The sequence below is a fragment of the Lagenorhynchus albirostris genome, chromosome 19, assembly GCF_949774975.1.
Source record: "Lagenorhynchus albirostris chromosome 19, mLagAlb1.1, whole genome shotgun sequence".
NCBI lineage: Eukaryota > Metazoa > Chordata > Mammalia > Artiodactyla > Delphinidae > Lagenorhynchus > Lagenorhynchus albirostris.
This window is the reverse complement of record NC_083113.1, coordinates 40,577,571-40,596,510: the sequence shown is the minus strand read 5'-3', so window position 1 is coordinate 40,596,510 and position 18,940 is coordinate 40,577,571. Positions and strand designations below refer to the sequence as shown.

Below are 18,940 nucleotides of genomic sequence, written 5' to 3'. Positions count from 1 at the left end.
CAGCATGGGGTCAGTAATCAAAGATGTTGCACTGTCGGTCAAACACATTGATCTTTCTAACTTAGCTACTCATTGTGTGGAATACACATGATTAATCCATCAAAAAGTAGAAGATCCTCACGTTGTAAATTTGTGTATGTTTAGAAGAAAATTATATTTTCTTTCCCTTTCTCCCCCTGATGCCATCACTGCCATGTGTCCGTCATCCTGCGTTAGGGCAGCACCTACGCAAAAGGGAAATGAGTGGAAAAGGAGGGAGGGACATGTGAGCAGAGCTTTCAGACACTTTACCAAAATATAGACATCAATGCATCACTTTGTTAAAGCTGAGAAAAGGAGAGTCTTTACACATAGGAGGAACTCAATAAATAACTCAATAAATAATACACAGGAAGAAAGGAAAACATCATGCTTTTCACCCTTCTCCAGGGTACATGTGCCCAGAGTCTGTTCCTAAGTTTCCAACCTGGGTGTAACGGATTTTGGGTGGCCTGTGAGCTTTACGTGGGTCTTTCCCCAAAGTGTTTTGAAACGGAGCAAAAGGGTGTATTCAGAGTTAGAAACCCTGAATTCTACTCCTGGAGTATCTAGAGCTTTGTCATCACCTCGGTGAAGCCTGTTAAGACTTGAATTCTGTATCTGAAGGATGGATTACGCAGAGGTAGAACTTCTGAACTCGGATGCTTCCTGTGAGACCAAGTAGGGTTGGTGAGAAGCCACCCTACCTACCTCTCAGGGGCACCAAGAGGGTCACAGGTATGGTGACTGCGACAGTGCCCTGAAGTGATGAAGAAATCTGTGTAAAACTCTAGAGGGTTGTGGTTCTTGTGGCCGATGCACTGTGATCCGTCCAGCTGGCTGAGGAGTGATGGGATAGGTGCTGCTTCAAGGGACGTGGACTTGGGCTGGACAGAGACTGACTCTAAGCCTCCACCCGTTCCCACCATCCAGGGCGCATCTGTCCTGGGAGTTCTGCTTTCTCCTGCTTTTGGCCTCAGATCATGCGTCTAGTGATCGTGTGTCTTGGCCACTGGCTGTCTTTGCCCGGCTGGACCTGGGCAAGGCTGCTTCTAAACTCTGCTTCCTCAGGTTTTATCGAACATCTTGATCTGATAGAGAGGAGATTCCCACCCCCAAAGGCCTTTCTCCCAGTTTCCTACCCCTACCCCGCTCCTGGGTCCCTGTAAGAGTTCCTCCATGCTTTCAGGAGACTGAGCTAAAACAAATAATGGATTTTGTTTTTAATAACCAGAGGGACGAAATCTCATACAAAGGGAGTGATGGTTGTCAGAATCCAAGCCAAAGGTCAAAATGGGGCTGAATGTTTTGTTCATGTGACTGTGTAATTTGTAGATTTTTGTGTGTGTTGGGGCGGGCAGGCTGGACCATCACCATCCAAATAGCGAATCTAAATGAGACATTCCAGGAAAATGAGACGCATTAGGCTTTCTCCTTTAATATCTCAAACAGAAAAAACAATTCTTCCAGCAACCACAAGAATGTCTTATTGCCAGTAGGCCCACAGCCTCCAATGGTCAGGCACCGATTCAGAAGGTTAGAATCAAACTCCGGGTAACAGCAGGGGGGCGCCTACCGTCCTGGGCAGGAAGGAATGGGGCCCGTTTTGGGTCTGATCTGTATAGCAGACCGCTTACCAGTCCAAAGCAGAAGGTGTGTTAGACACAGCTACACGGAGAACTCTCTCTGAGGACCAGGCCACCCCCAGTGGAGCACTGAGGAAGCACCAGGTGTGACCAGGAATCAGGTCTCCGCCCTAGTCTAGACGGAGTTAGTAAATTGAGGCTCGGTCGTGTAAGTGGCTCTGCCTGTTACCTCCAGCTGGTTGGCCGTGGGGCCTTGAACTTGGACACTGCCTGCTGTCTCCAAGTCCAGGGCTGTCTTGGGGATCTCAGAGAGGTCAGTCAATCTCTGCTGCTCCTCGCTTCCTGGGTGCTCAAGACAAGGCCTGTTGGGCCCTTTGAGGATTCACAGGAGGCCCTGCTCAGAGTTTGGTGTGGTCTGCGCACCCCACGCCTTCTAGGGGGCTGCCCTCCACTCCCCCCAGCTCCAGCCTGCAGCCTCTGGGCCTGCCACTCTCTTCCTCTATTTACAGACACTAATCATTTCCCATGCAATTGAACAACTTAAGCTGTGAAAATTTGATAAGACAATTTAATTGTTGGCTTCTATGTGTCTGCTCAATATAGCTGGGATTCTTGGGAAGGGGAGCTGGCGGTGTGAGCAGAGCCACTTAATTAGAGAACTAAAACAATGGAGCTAGTTAGGGAGCCCCAGCAGTTGCCAGCCCTGGACAGATTTCTCTGCGCTCCCCCTTGTAAATGGGGCCCTTTTTGTAAACGTTACCGGTCCTGTCCTCTGGGTGGTAACAAAGATGCAGGTCACAGACACTTGGTGGGCGGTAGGGTAGTTGGCTCTGCATGGGGCGGCTCTAAACTCTTAGGAGGGAGCTTCTTTTTCAGGGGAGAAGGGTGTGGGTTTGATGAGAAGACAATTCGGCTCGTGTGGGCACAGCTAAGGCAGTTTTACCAAACAGCCTTCTCACTGGTGGAGAAGGATGGGGGCTGGTGCCGAGGACAGTGTGTGCAAGTCTTTGTGAGTTACTCATAGCTGTTCAGTGGACTTTTGTCTTTTCCTGGGTCTACATGAGTATTTTTATTGCCATTTGCCCAGTGCCACATCATGGGGGATTGGTGCTGATTTTAGACCGTGCACCCTCATTTTGTTGAATCAAATCCTTGTGATAACTCTGCGAGGGAGGGGTAGGAATCTTTATTCTTATTGCAGATGCAGATCCTAAGACTCAGAGAGGTTAGGTAACTTGTCTGAGGCAACACAGCTAGAGAGAAGGATCAGGATTCAAATATTGGGTTGGCCAAAATGTTTGTTCGGGTTTTTCTGTGAGATGTTATGGAAAAACCTGAACGAACCTTTTGGCCAACCCAATAGGTTGTAGTGGACACTGTCAGGGCTCTGCACGTTCCTGTTTCTAACTCTCCCAGGAGGTCTTCCCTTGAGCTACTGGCAGTCCCACTGCCTCCTGGGCATCCTGCAGCCAATGAGAATCCATTGCTGGAGTATAAAAGGCCAGGTCCCTGCCGGGAAGCAGGACAGACCCCAGATGTAATTTGTGCTCCGGAGTCCCCCATGGGATCAGGCGGAAGCTGGGAGCTGGCCTTGAATCACACCCTTGCTTGGCTTCTTCCCTTTCTCATCAAGTCCTCCTCTCACTCCCCTGTTTCCTTTCCTTCTTCCTTAATAAATCTCTTGCACACAAATTCTCCTCACCAGGTCTGCTTCTGGGCCACCTGACCTAAGTCACAGATGTATATTTGACCCCTGCCTGCCCTTCCTGGAGGCCCTGCAGCCTTGTCCCTTGTTCCATGTGGTCAGCATATCTCCCTAAACTGGACTGTGAGTGTGGGAAACATCCAGCTTGGAATTTCTGCGTAGACCCAATTCCCAGTAACATAGAGGATGAGCCAGAAGGACCTCCTTGGGGTGAAATGCCTTAGCCTCGCTAATGCACAGATTCCTCATCTGTAAGGTGGGAGTAGTTAATGGTGTTGACAGTAAAGGACTCATGAGGCATGAATGAGTTTGCATACGGAAAACACTTGGCGTGGAGGCCGTCCTGAGTGCTCATCACGTGTTAGTAATTATTATTGGAATTCAAGCCTCTGTCATCCTAGTTGGGGTTCAGAACTAGTTCTCCCTAGCGCTGGGAGTTCTTGTAGGGCAGGAACCAAGCCAAGTGTTCCATATATTCTAAGAACTTACTAAAAGTTTTTGGGGGGAGGGTAGGGAATTTTTAAAAGGCTGTGGTTGGATAGATGGAGTATTTGCCTGCCACTGTCAGGAAAAGTGTTTTATAATATTGCTGTGATGTGTCATGTTAACTGTTCCGTTCTCTCTCAATCTCCCTTTCACTTGTGGGACAAGTTTACCAAGCATTTCACCAGCACTGTGAGGGGAAGAGAGAGGACAGCAGGAGATGGGACAAGTGTGGCAAACAGGAGGAGCTACCGGTGCTGCGGCGTTCCCCAGATGCCTGAATTTAGGGCCTGATTAACTTAAAATATTTCCCAGCTTCTGAAGAAGAGGAGCTCTTACAAGGGCTAATCTGAGGCTCAGAAAACTTGAATATGTCTAAATCTCACATGGTCGGGTATGCAGCGCCGGTGGTTGTCAGGTCTGTGGGGAGAGCATTTCAACATTCAGGGGGCGGATGGTGGTACCCGCTGCCTGGCTCCCTGGTCCCATACTCCCTCTTTGCGGCTGCCTGGATTCGGGAACTTGCATTCTCTTTTCTTCCCCTTGTGAGGGCTTAGACGATTTTCCCTTTTGAAGGCATAGAAATAGATGGCTTTGGATTCAGAACACAGCCTCTGTTGCCTCCTTCCTCCCCGAGATGCCTGCAAAAATCAAAGTGGGGCCTTTGCGACGCCATTCCCCTGGCGTCCTCTTGATGTGTTAATGGGTCACACTCGCTGCACTGCCGTCCCTGCTCCCAGGGACGCTATTCTATGGGCAGATAGCGCTCCCTTTCCCCTCAGATCAGGCGGCATAGGGCCAGGCGGGGAGCAGTTGGTTTTCCTGTCATGAGCCACGCTGTGCTAACTTTTGATCTTTGACGGGGAGTTTCCTGCAAAGATGCAGACAGAGTGGAGCCTGTAATCCTGGCTGCCCTGCTTAGCACAGTGAGGCCTGTGGCAAGAGGGGCATTTTGTTGCCATTGGATGGTGTGTTCATTTTCTGTGGCTTTGTAGTGACTTGAAACAACACCCATTTATTAGCTCGTGGTTCTGTAGCTGAGAAGTCTGGCGCGGTGTGGCGGGTTCTCTGCTTAGCACGTTACAAGGCTGATTCCAAGGGGACGGCTTGGCTGACCCATATTCTGGGAGCTCTGGGGAGGAACCTGCTTCCAGGCACATTCAGGGTATTGGCAGAATTCGGTTCCTTGTGGGTGGAGGACTGGGGTCCCGTTTCCTTGCTGGTCATCACTTGGGGTTTCTCTGAGCAATTTAGGGCTGTAGGCGTTTCTTCTCGTGTGGTTGCCTCCAACATCAAACCAGCAAAGGCACATCAAATCCCCCTCATGCTTTGACACTCTCTGACTTCCTCTGCTGATGCCAGCCAGAGAAAACTCTCTGCTTTTAAATGCTCAGCTGTTTGGGCCAGGCGCATCTGGATAATCTCTACTTTTTAAGGTCAGTTGACATGGGGCTTTAATTGCATCTGCAGAGTCCCTCACAGAAGTATTATACCTAGTTTAGTGTTTGATTGACAAAAAAAAAGAAGCTGACCACAAGCTAGGTAAACTTCAGCAGATGTTTGGCAGACAAAAGGGTCCGAATCTTTACTAGACAAAGAGATCTTGCACAACGGGGAAAACTAGCAAGGGACATGAACCCACTGGTGAAGTCAAAGAAGCCATCTTTAAGAAATAATCAGGAGAACAAATACCTATTTACAAGTGTGTTCACTGCAGTACCGCTTAGAACAAAACATTGCAAAAAAATCCCTGAAATGTTTAACAATTGAAGAGTGGTTGAATAAATGATAGCATATTTATGTGATGTCATTTTGGGCAGTCATTATAATTGTGCTTGAGAGATTATCTACTCTCATGGGACCAAATGTGAAGTTTCATTTTTAAACAATGGAAAACTCAGTATGCGTATGAGAATGCCCCCGTCCCCACATGCCTGCTGCACACACAAGAGCCCGTTAACAATGGAGCTCTGTATGTGATGCAATTATATGGAATTTTTATTTGCTTCTGTATTTTCTTTTATATTTTATGTTTCTGTTTTCTAAATTTCTATAATGAGCTTATGCAAGCAAGTTATATGTTATTTTTTTTATTTTTATTTTTTTTGCGGTACACGGGCCTCTCACTGTTGCGGCCTCTCCCGTTGTGGAGCACAGGCTCTGGACGCGCAGGCTCAGCGGCCATGGCGCACGGGCCCAGCCGCTCCGCGGCGTGTGGGATCTTCCCGGACCAGGGCACGAACCCGTGTCCCCTGCATCAGTAGGCGGACTCTCAACCACTGCGCCACCAGGGAAGCCCTATATGTTATTTTAATAAATCAATACCTGTTAAGTTGGTGCATGAAAAAACTGAAAACACTGTGGGAACAAGTAGATATAGGTCGTGCTTATTAGTAGAAAATCATAATATTGTAAAGGTGTAACTTCTCTTTACTCTATTTATTAATAAGTTAATCTATAAACCCAATGAATCCCAATTAAGACACTAAGAGGATTTCACTTTCAAAATTTGTCAAAAGGATTCAAAAGTCACCTGGGGGAAAATGTGCAAAAATAGGGCAATTCTGTAAAAAATAGTAATAAAGGGAGGGATGGTACCAACAGATCTCAAAATGTATCCTGAAGCTGTTGTACAATAAGCAATATGTTTGGTTTCAGGAAACAAATGAACAGAAGGGACCACCCTCTCCCCCCATCCCCATATATACTAAATACCCAAGGGAATTTTAGTATATGTTAAAAAGCACTTCCACTTAAATCCAGGGGAGGGAAGTATGGATTATTTAATAAATGGGACAACTGACCAGTCATTTGGAGAAAAAAAAAATTATAAAGCTAAGTTTCCAGTTCCTTGTTTCTTTCACTAGATGGATCAGAGGGTGATTTTTTTCTAAACACCAAAGTCGGATGCCCGTCCCTGGTTTGGAGCCCCGCAGTGGCTGCCCGTTGCCTTTAGAAGAGCGCCTCCGTGATGTACAGCGGAGGCCCCTCCCACCTCTGTGAGCGATGCCCCACCTCCCTTGCCCTGCTCTCTGCTCTGAGGATGCGCGGCTCTCTCCTGTCTGTTCTCCGGACTCAGCAAGCTCCTTCGTGCACCGAAGCTGCACCTGCTGCTATCCCGCTTGCAGGCTCCTCCTCGGCTCTTTCCATGGCTTCCTCCTTCTCACGAGACCCGGCCACCTCCATCCTCTTTCATATTCTCCTGCCTTATTTTCTCCATAGCTCTTGCCATCCTCTAAAATTATTTCTTCCTCCAGTCGCAATTTGTGGTTGGTCTGCCATCCCTGTACTGGGATTCGAGCCCTTGGAGGGCAGCTGTGTTGCCTCGTCTTGTTCACCCCAGTAACCCAGTGCATATAAACAGTTCCTGTAACAGAATAAACCTGAGTCTCAATGAATGATTTTAAGCCTGAAAACGAAAGGAGAGATAAGTACCTTCCCAAGCTGCCCAGAAAAAGTGAAAAGCTATAAAGGAAGGGAATGATAAATCTGACTAGACATTAATTAATGCATTAAATAAATAGGTGGCGAGGACCCACATTGTTTCAGGCACTGATGGAGGCGCTGGGGATGCAGTGGTGAGCAAGACCCACAAGGCCCTGCCCTCATGGAGCTTATATTCTGGAGAGGAAAGCAGAAGGAAGCAAACAAATAGGTATCTATATGTTGTGATAAATGCAACCAGAGAGGCAAACAAGGAGCTGAGGTAGAAAATAGCAGAGGAAGACGTGCCTTTAATTGGGGGGATCACTTACAGTCTGCGTGAGAGGGGACATTTAAGCTGTGACCTTGAAGAATGGGAGGAGGAAAGAACATTCCAGAAGGGGAGAAAGCAAGGTAGAAAGAACTGATATGGGAAAGAGCGCAAGTATGCTTGGAATGAGGAGGACAGCGTAGTGAAGCCGCAGATACAGGCAGCGTCTACACCAGGAGGGGCCTCCTAGGTCAAGGCAGAACTGTGGAATTTATTCTAAGAATGATGGAAAAGAACAGCAAGGTTGTAAGCAAAGAAGCAACGTGATCTGTCTTCAGTTTTAAAATGATCACAGTTGTGGCAAGTGTGGAAGTGGGAGGATCAGTTAGAAGGCTATTTTATACATTAAAAAAATCCACGGCAAAAACATGATAAAGAAATAAAAGTAACAGTGTATCAGGAAAGAAACAGTTTCTGCCTTTTCACCCAAGGCTGCTCTTCTGAATTATAAGAGGGTTATATAAAGTGATATGAAAAATAAAAGTTTAAGAAGGGCAAGGGCTCTATAAACAGTCAGTTAATACGGGAACTCCCACCTCCTCTCTCTCTCTCTCTCTCTCTGACACACACACACACACACACACACACACACACACACACTTCTTCTAGAGAAAACAACACTGCACAATAATTGCCAATCAACATATAAAAAGACGTTCACTGTTAGTCGTGATAAAAGAGAATACAGATCAAAATAGTAAAAAGATGCCATTTTTCAACTTCTCAGACTGACAAATATTAGGAAGTTTTGTCTTTTCCAGGGTTGACTAGAGATTCAGAAAAGGGACACTTCCACGTACAGTTAAAATGGGAGAAGGGTGTGTGGGGGGTTGCTAGTGTGACCTGTCTGAACTACAGTTTAACTACATCTTTCAAGACTTTAAATGCACATGGTGTCTGGCCAGCAATTTCGGGTCTAAGAACATGTGCTCAGGTGTGAGCTCTGATCCTGGCCATGCTCTTAATGCGTGTATGAGGTGCTCATGGCACCTCTATTGTAATAAAAAAATCCCCAACTAGACCACAAATGACCATCAACAGGGGTCTGGTTAAATGATTTCTGGTTTATCCATTAATGGCACGCTCTTTCCTGCTTAGGAAAAGCAGCCCAAGGTGTATTGTTACATGAACACCTGTCCAAGGTGTATTGTTACATGAAAAAAAAAAAAAAAGCAATGTGCAGAACAATGGAAAGCACACACACACATGCATAGTGTTATATGCAGAAATCATTTTCTGGAAGAGTCTATCAGAAACTGTTACATCAACAGGGGTTGCTATGGGGGGGACTTCTACTTTTCATTTTAAACTCTCTGTGGTGTTTGAATTTTTCAAATATACTTTATGAAGTATAACAAAAATTTGTTAAACGTTCTTAAGTTGAACAAAAATACCTTAAAAACAGGAATCAAGTTAGCTGTCATCATTCCGGGTACAACAAACAATAATAACCCCTAATCAGGAATAGTAAAGATTATGACCAACCCCTTGCATTTGCAGGACTATGTACCATTTAATCTAATGTCTTCTGACATGACCTCATTTAGTTCTCCAGGACAGTCACAGTGATTCGCATGTTACTGATCAGACATTGAGGCTGTTGGGGAGCTCCGAGTCCACGTCAGGGTCTCTGATTCCCTGCGCAGGGCTTTTCTCTCTTGTACTCTGATGATAGTGATGGAGAGCATCTGTTGAAAAGGCAAGTGCTCTGTTTCCCAACACATGCCAATTTGGGCAACGTTATGGGTTAGGAATCTATCTCAGCCGATCCTACACTTTGCATTGCGACCTTGGGCGAGTCGCTTCCCCTCTGTGCACGAGTTCTAATGCATCTCCACGCTGTAGATACCTTTGATTTATGCTGAATGTCTTGCTGAGGTAATTGAATTTTCAAGGTGGTATGTCATAACTCATTCCTAAAAGTTTGAAACACAAGTTAATAGGCAACACTGAAAGAATTGGGGTCCTGAGCAACTCTGTAAAGCCGATTCTACAAAGCGCATTTGTCATCCGCTTGGAATGACTGTTCGGGGGAGATGCGCATACACTGGCCTGGCTTGCTCTCTTTCCAGCTCAGACCGTGTACGTTCATGCAGGAGGCCACTTCTTTCCCTCCAAAAGCCACGCCCTCCTCTGGCCTCCAGCACCAGCTCTAGCACTGCTCTGACTCCATCTCTTTATATATGTTGGTGTTAATCCGTCTTCTCAGGGCAGTATTCCTCGCCATGGAGCCTTTGAGCCCAGCGCAGAAGCTGGAACGTCGTGTATACTTGCGGAGTGCCTGTGTAACAGATCAGTGAATACCCAACCGTGGCTAATAGGCTTGGCTTCTCCTGCTGTTTAAGACTTTGTGTCTTTGAGTTGAAGACTTTGTAGTTGAAGACTTCTAGAATCTTAGCATAGGACTCTGTAATTCAGGGAAATGATAGAGTCTTAGAAATTGAGTGGAGGCAGTATGTGGGCTACATACATGAGCTACAGAGACAGACACCCTGGGTTTGAATCCCGACTGGATCCCAGTTCTCCAGGTCAGGGCAGTATGCGCTGTCAGGGCCCCGGTCATGGCCCACCAAGACTGTTCAGTGCGTTCCCATCCCACTGGCAGTATCTGCATCTCCACGCCTAAGGGATTTCCCCTAGAACTCCAAAAGCTCCTCTGTGATGGAGGGTGGTGGGGGGAGTGCCATGTAATCAACACTTCCCTTCCCCTGCCCAGCAGTTCTCAACCAGCAACACTTGGAATTAACATTATGTTGAACCACATGAAATTGCCATTCCTGTAGGTCAGACATGATCGGATAATGGCGATTTTGTCGGTTCAGTCTAGTATAAGTACTGCGGCTCCCTTGTCCCTTGGGTGGGATTGTTGGTAGAAGCAGCAGGCTTGTTACTCCACAGAGCGTCCCCATCGGATTGATCCAGTCATCACCGTGTAGCTGGCTTAATAGCGCACCGTTGATTGCCTGGGTACCTTTCTTGTGTTACTTCCCCACTTCCCTACTGATCACCTCTCAGATCAGCCATGTGCTTTTCAGTTTTGTCTCAGGGTCTGCTTCTGGGCAACACCAACCCAGCCGACTCAGGGCTTCCCTTTTGGAGGATGGCTTCGCACGTGAAGCACAGAGCGCACAGCAAGTGTGAATCAGTAGCAGCTGTTACTCCTTCCGCGTCTAACGTGTTCCTCTGAGAGGCGTGGTAACTGAAGCCCGGCAAGGAGAGGCAGCTTTTTCAGCGCCACTTCATGGCTTAGCATGGGTTCCTCACTTTTGGCTGAGCCCAGGGTAGGCGATGCCAAAGGCAGACAGACCTCCGGCTCGCTCCCTCCTTGCTTTCCTCAAGCTGTTGCACGATAAGTGTGATGGGGTCACTAGTCAGGCCTCCCCTTTGTTCACACGTGCAGGGATTCATCCAGGTGCGCGTGTGCTTGTGCACAAATCTTGACTGTCCAACGGGGGCGTTGGCACATGGGAGGGTGGGGCTTCCCCGAGTAGACCAGAGAGAGGACAGGGCAGGGAGTCAGGAGTAAGGTCCCCAATGTCGTATTTGCTGCCAAGACTCTACCCTGGCTGTGCTGCTTTGTCCAAACGGCAGGATTCTTGGGCGGAAGGCTTGCCAAAATGTCAGCTCCAAACAGACTGAGGGATGAGACAGGTGAGCATTTTGGAGCGACTTCTCATTCAGCCAAAAGTTGGACTGGTGCCTATAATGGAAAAACATCTCATTGCTGACCACTCTGTGGCTCTGATGTAGATGCGAAGTTCTCCTGAAGATACAGACTTCTCTCTGTGCCCTCCTATCCAGGTCTGGTTTAGGTGGGCCAGGTGGGAAAATAATCTGACACGATGACAGATGGTGACCTCCTGAGAAACTCCTTGTAAAGGAGGCTGCCTGGCTGTGCTGGACACAATTCTGGATTTGGATTTTGGCCCTGGCTGTGTCACTAACTCAGTGGCAAAGCCCTAACATGTTAAGCCAGTTTCCTCCTCTGTCAGGTGGGAATTCTAATGTGTCCCTGAGACAGTCCTGCAACTATCTTTCAGGAAAGATGGCTCAGGCTGGTAGGAACCAAATTCATCCTGTCAGCCCCTCTCCCACCTCTTCCTTATTGCTGGGCAAGGGCCGGAGCCATAATTCAAGTTCTAGGGGATATCACAAGCTATCGAGTGTGTGATCTGCACCAGGGCTATTGTCTAAGAGGCAACATTTCCCAAAGTTGGTGCTAGAGAGCAACATTTTTGTGAACCATATTCCTCACTAAAAGGCTTCTGTGGTGATTAGGTTAGCATGCCAGTTACAAAAGAAATGTTAACTCACTTTTAGGTCAGTTGAATTAAAACCAACATCAATTTATCAAGCATTTATCATAGCAAAGCCCAGCTTGAGGCACATGGATGCAGAAGGGAATGATACACGAGCCTGGCCAGAAGGGGCTCAGCATCATCTGGAGAGACAGACTGGTGAGCTCATTATACCATAGATGTGCTAAGGGTTAGAGCAAAGGTGTATACAGGGCATGGGGCTAGCACGGGGAAGAAGTGATTCAGTCTGGACGGGAGTGGTCAGAAGGTCTCACCCGCGTCTGTTTGTTTTAAGGTTGGGTAAATTTGCGTGGTGGCAAGATGACTCACACGACTTTCCCCAAAAGCACAATACCATATATAAGGCACAGAGGCTTGAAGCAGCAGGGGGTGTTTGGGGAGCTGTATGACATTTGACAAGTTTAAATGGATAGTTCCTGAGAGAAGGGGCATATCACCTGGCATGGCTCCACAGCCACGTCCTCTCCATGTATTATTATGAAAAATAGAAACTGAATGTGTGGCTGTGTTGACCCTTTGGAAACACCATAATCAAATATAGACAGCTACTCAGATTGTCTGAGTCACCAAGGAAAGGATGCTGCAGAAATGTGGCAGCTAGGAGACAGCCAGGCTGATAGAGGTGACAGGCACGGGAGATGCTGACAGAGATGGGAACTCTGCACTTCAGTGCTGTGATGCTGGCAGGGCTGGATTCACAGAGTGTACCCTCTGCAGCAGTGCCTCGCAAGCTTGGCTGTGCATACGTATCATCTGGGGATCTTGCTGAGGCCTGAGGTTCTGCATTTCTAACAAGCTCCCAGGTACTGTCCATGGTGCGGGTCCTCAGACCTCACTTTAACGAATCTCTAGAGAAGGTGTTGGCAAACTATGGCCTGCTACTTACTTTTGTGAGTAAAATTTTGTTGGAGCACAGCCATGCCCATCTGTTTATATATTGTCTATGGCACATTTACACTATGAGGGCAGAGTTGTGTAGTTGTGACAGAGACCATATGACCTGAACAGCCTGAAAAAATCACTATCTGGCCCTTTACAGAAAAGTTTGCTTACCTCTGCTCTAGAGTAATGGTTCTTGAACTTGGCCATACAGTAGAAATACCTGGGGAAGCTTTAAACATCTCAATGCCCAGGATGCACCAAAACCAATTAAATCATAATCTCTGGAGGTTGGCTTCAGTCATCAGTATTTTTTAAATCCTCAGGTGATTCTGACATGCAACCAAGGTTAAGAAGCAGTGCTAGAGAGGCTGCCATGGTTCTGATTCAGATTATGCCTGCAATTTAAAAACACACCACTAGGAGGCAGTGGCACTAGTTAGGGTATGCACAAGAGGCAGAACTATTAGGAACGGCTATCTGGATAACTCCAACTGGCTCTGGCCACTAAGATCTAGTATAATTAGAACTTGCAGTAGAACTGAGAAATCACTCATAGGTGATCATCTAATATCAGCCACCTGTCTTACTCAGCTAAGGCAAGCCTGCGGATCTGTGGGCCTCAGAACTTGGCACAAGATTAACGGCTTGAGACTTTAACAAATGACTCTAATGGAAATTGCTTTTTGCCTGGACCTTATCTTTTCCAGTCTTGGCTGTTCTCATCCGAATTTTGCCCTGGGCTCTTTGTCAGGATTTCCATTCCATGGGTGGTATATCCTGTGACTTAAAGTAAACCAATCATAAGTATAACTAGAATCTGCGTGGCTCTCAATAGCTTATAAAGGACTTTCACATTTATTATTTCATTTGGATCATCACAAAACCCTGTGTGTGGAGTTTATTTCCAATTTACAGGTAAGGACACTGAGGTTCCTAGAATGGAAGTGACATTTTATAGAACTAGTGAGTGGTGGCGGTGGGACTCTTACTCAGATCTGTCCACGAACCAGTGATGGCAAGGGTGAACGCCCTCCCAACTGGCGAAAATGATCATTTTGGCCAACGTTACAATGTTGTTTCCCCCTCCCCCCGCTGCTGCGGCAGTGTCTCTCCTGCCTCACTTCCTGTGTCTCTCTTCCAACTCCTTTCAAACGAATAAAAGATTTTACAGCTTCTTTATAAATACTCTGCAGGTTTCAATCCAGCCTTTTTGTAGATTCAAACAAAATCCCTGAAGGGGTTTGGTTCCCTCTTCTTTCTCCTTTCTGTTCAATACGTTTAAACCATTTTAAATCTAATGCGTCAGAACTGTTTTTGAACTCAGGTCCCCAGTAATTGACTCACAGATGTGAGTTTGACCACTGGCACTTGTGCTGACGCTTGAGACCACCGTAGGTCATGGGGAAGACAAATAACCTCCAACTTGAATTCAATTTCATTTCCTCTGCCCCAGTGAAACTTTTTCACCTGTCAGCCTCATGGGCCTTGAGAACAAAGAACCAGCTTCTTTGACGCTGACCTGGGTGGGCTGTAGTGTTTGGAAGGTGCTGAGAGATGGATTTTGGGCCCCTTTGGACTGGCCTTTTGCCCTGGGACACGGTTGTTGGTTGGATTCCAGCCTCCAAATTGGTTTTCTGTCTGAAAGTCCTTACCTTTTACTTTGGTGAATGAAGTGTCCAAACCACAGAGGTGAAAGGAGAGGAGAGGTCTAAGTGCTTGTTGTTGAATGTGTGCTTCGTCTCCTGCTTCATTCTATCAGGGAATCAATTTCTGATGTGCTCCTCTGAACAGAGAAAATGCTTAACTAAGCAATCCATGATTAAATGTTCAATGGGGAATGTCAGTTTGGGAATGGACAATAAATATAAGTAAAGAATATTCGATGATTATCAGCCTTTGGAGATTAACTACACTCAAGTGGGCTGGTCAACCGGGATGCTGGAGGTTCTGACAAATAACCCGGATATCCTGGGACAGAACTACTTTTGTCGCTTTAGTCTTTAATAGAGTTGGTTCATTAAGTGTACTACAATGAAATTTGATTTCATTTTGATATGTTTTGTCTTTAGAGATTAATGTACTTCAAATCATAAGGAAACAAAATATTTGTTAGAGGTGGTTTGGGGAAATATGGGTAACTACAGAGGTCTAATGGGATGTGCTGAAGCTAAGATCAGTCAATGGTCACATTAAATCAGAGGGTTTGGTAACAAATCGTGGACACCAAAGTTGAACTAGTTTAAGCAAAGAATAGTATTGATTAGAAGGCTTTTAGAACAGCTCATAGAATCAAAGGACAAAATGAGAAATCAGGCCACGGAAAACCAGGGCAAGTCCATGCAGAGAAATAGGTCTTCAGATGCCACAGAGACTGTCCCTCTGTGTCTCATCTCTGTCCTCACCTTTACTCTCTCCTTGTCAATTCCCTCCATACCTGCAGGGTCACCTGCAGCTTCCAGACTCACATCTCAAAAGTTCGCCAGTGAGAGGAAAAGGGATCTTCTCTCCAGTCTCAGTTAATGCTCTTTGAGGAAAAGAGTCTGCTTGGTCAGACTAGGGGTCCCATGTCCAAGCCCTGGGCCAATCACTGTGGCTGAGAGGTAGGGCTGGGAAAATAACAGCTCCTACTCAGAACAGAAGACAGGGCTGTAGGGAGGAGAGTGGCTCCTAGAAGTGTGGATGACACAGGCTTGGCCTTGGGGGCAGTCACTGAGAAGCAGCCACTCTAATTTCTCTCTGTACATTTATGACTTAGGAAGAGAATACAGAAAACTCTAGGGACCATTTATGGAGATGTATATATGTGACAGGTCTTTAGATAGATTATCCCACTAGGTCAAGCCACTGAGATAGGTGTAGTTGATATGCTCATTTTACTTACGAGAAACAAAGGTCCGGAGAGGTTAAATAACTTGCCCGGAGTGACGCCACTGATAGGAGGAAGAGCTAGAGTCGGATGCACACTGGGTGTGGCCTCAGAGCCAGTGTTCTCTGAGGCTAGGTGACCATTAGGGTATGTTGCCCCCCTATCAGGCTCCACGTTGCAAGCTTTCCAAAACACAGGTTTGTTCATGGTATTCCCTTGGTTAAATGGTCATGTGCCACCTTTGCTTACAGGGTGAAGTTCAAACTCTTAGTCCTGGCTGGCAGAGCCCTTCCACCCTCTCTCCCGGTCCTTTTCCCTGAGAAAACCGACATCGAGTTAACCAACAGTAATTGAATCCTTGAGGCTGGGTCCCACCTCTCCTCTATAGGATGTACGGCTCACCGTCCCGTACCACCCACTGCAGAGAGTCATTGAAGCCCACTGTCTTCTACCTCCTACACACCACTAGGCATCAAGTCTGGGGCAAAATAACCCCCGAAGTGTTCAAAGTTTCCAATCCCCTGGTTAGCATCAAAGGGAGAAAGCTATAATTAGTGCATAGCATTTAAATTCCAAAAATATCCTTAAAAATCTTTTTATCATTATGAGTTAAAAAAAATCAATAGATCTTGAGCAAAACTCCCTTCCTTTCTCTTCCTTTCCCTCCCTGCCTCACCATGCTCTTCCTTTCCCATTAACCCGCCCCCATCAACCGGGTGTTCAAGTTTGTTCTTATTTTAAGAAAGCGAGAGAGTGGCATGGACGTATATACACTACCAAATGTAAAATAGATAGCTAGTGGGAAGCAGCCGCATAGCACAGGGAGGTCAGCTCGGTGCTTTGTGACCACCTAGAGGGGTGGGATAGGGAGGGTGGGAGGGAGACGCAAGAGGGAGGCGATATGGGGACATATGTATATGTATAACTGATTCACTTTGATATAAAGCAAAAACTAGCACACCATTGTAAAGCAATTATACTCCAATAAAGATGTAAAAAAAAAAAAAGAACCTCTATTGAGCTTGGGTGGTTTCTCATTCCAGAGGGCAGGGCAGCCTGCCTGTTACGGACCTGCCTTTGTTCACATGGCCCAAGTACATTGCAAAGTTGTCACAGCAAAGTCCTAGAACACGGCATGTCTCCCGAGTGGCTTCTTGGGGATGCGTTGCCCTCCATCAGTCTCTCACAGGTGTGGGATTTATTTGCTCCCTAAAGTGAGACTGTTGGCCAGGCTGCTCAGAGGGTCTGTATGTGCTTGATGGGCATTAGTTATCCTGGTCATCACTGAACAGGATGAGACCCACCCCTGAGCCGAATCAAGGGACAGGCTGTGGAGGGGAGGGGGGCTGCCTGGGAGGCCTGGAGAGGGGAGGGCGTCTGTGGGTTAGACGGAGAGAGGGGAGGTGAGTCTGAGGGATGAGTCAGAGCGGCACAGCTGGAAGTAGACATGACGAGGCAGCTGGCAAGATCTCCCCAAGGCGGCTCATCCCCTGGTCCCAGAAAGAGCACTGGACTGGGAGTCAGCAGGCCTGAGTTTCCTTTTTGACTTTCTGTCATTGACTCAGTGTGAAGCACAGGCAAGTCACATCCACTCAGTGACTTGCAGTTTCCTCATCTGTCAGATATGAGGATTGATCAGCATTGATCAGTACTGTGGACATCATCCAACATGCAAAGGCAGACACATGCACAGTCACGGCAGCCCTGCGTGATTTCTGCTCTAATGCCCGATGCCCGTCTGGAGCTAAGTTCAATTCCTGTCCCATAGGAACGCTGGGAGTTTTATAATTTCTTTATGATTTCCCCACTGCTGACCTCCTCCAAGGGGGGACCTGTCCAAAAGAGATGCTCCGTAGAGATTCCTGAATGAATGAATGAAGAAGGCAGGCAGCACTAACGTTAGAACAATTCCTTCTTAATGAGGAATGTGTTGTGTTGTCAAGAGGGTGGCTTTGACTCACACAGGTCTGGGTTTCGATCATGGCTCCACCAGTAGCCGATGAGTCACAGTTTGTAAAACGCAGACGGCATTTTCTTCTTTCCAGGGCTACCGTGAGGGCTTGTGACAATGCTTGAAGCGTCCGGCACATGGTGGGTGTGTAGTGATTGGAGGAAGAGGTTGGGAGGAGCCAGGTGAGTCATGGGCTTGCTATCAGATGGATCGTGAGCAACCCCGGGAAGACTAGACTCTGCTCCATCCCCCTGGATATCGAAAAGCTTGATATTGTGACATTTGTCATTACTTCAGGTTGTGGAACTTGTTAACAGAGAGTTTCTTTCTTTTCCACCTGCAATTCAGTGTGTGTGTGTGTGCGTGTGTGTGTGAAATGGAAAGAATCCTCCTGTGGTTGCAACCAACTCAGAAAAACATATATTTGATAGTATCCCATTCCATTGAAGTTTCCTAGTTAAAAACATGCACATTAACCATCATGTTGGGTGAGACCTTAGTGGAGTCACCTGCTCTGTTTCCATTTCTGTGTTTATTGTATGATACCGATGACGCTCTTGAGCCTGATTCTTTGCCTCAGGGTCTGCTTCTGCTTCACTTGGACTCAAACTAAGGTCCTTTGGGAAGAGGACAAGACACCTTCTGGCCAACTTGGCCTCCTCTGATGAATGGAGGGAGGCACTGGGGAGCCATGTGAATGACTTTTCATTTTCCATGATGAATGACAAACATCATCAGATGAGGTGGTAAGAAAGGGAAACTACTTCTCTTGCTGTTGGCTTAAAGATGGGTGACTTTGAATATGAGTCCTAAGCCCGAGGGGCCTGAGGAAGACGGGGCAGCCTCTGGATTTGCTCCGTCCCTTGTTTGGTGCAATCCAGAGATTTTGCTGCTCCTCAGTGGGGTAAAGAGAACCTGCCTTGTTCATCTTTCAAGGGCAAGAACTGTATCTTCCGCTTCTTTTTTATCCCCTTATTGGAAAACCATGTCTTTTCACGTTTGTAATTGTTCTTAAGATTCTGGAGAGAAAAATGGCCTGATTCTTTTAAGAACAAAGCAAACCCTTCAGTGAGGAACATTTTCTCACTGGTTGGAAAAGTACACTGGGAAATCAGAAGGTGTGTGATTAAGAATCTCTTGTCTTCAGTTTGTGGCTTTGGGAGGAAGGGAAGCAGAAAGCTTCCGTGACGCAGGGAAAGGGTTTAACACTTTTCTTGAGGTTCCGGGGGAGTGAGTGCTGAGGGAGCTTCTGTAGGGAATCGGTGCTGATTCCATCATGGAATCGGACTGAGAATTCTTCTGCTCCAAATGCCACCGGGAAGCTGCCCGTGAGCCCTGTTCATCCCCTTCAGCCGCACTGCGCTCACGCGGGCTTC

At 46.9% G+C, this 18,940-nt stretch overlaps 1 pseudogene; it reads right to left on the bottom strand.

Moving 5' to 3' along the window:
* Positions 1 to 212: 212 nt before the first annotated feature.
* The window catches only part of LOC132509164 (ferritin light chain-like), a 50,328-nt pseudogene continuing 31,600 nt past the window's right edge, over positions 213 to 18,940 (bottom strand).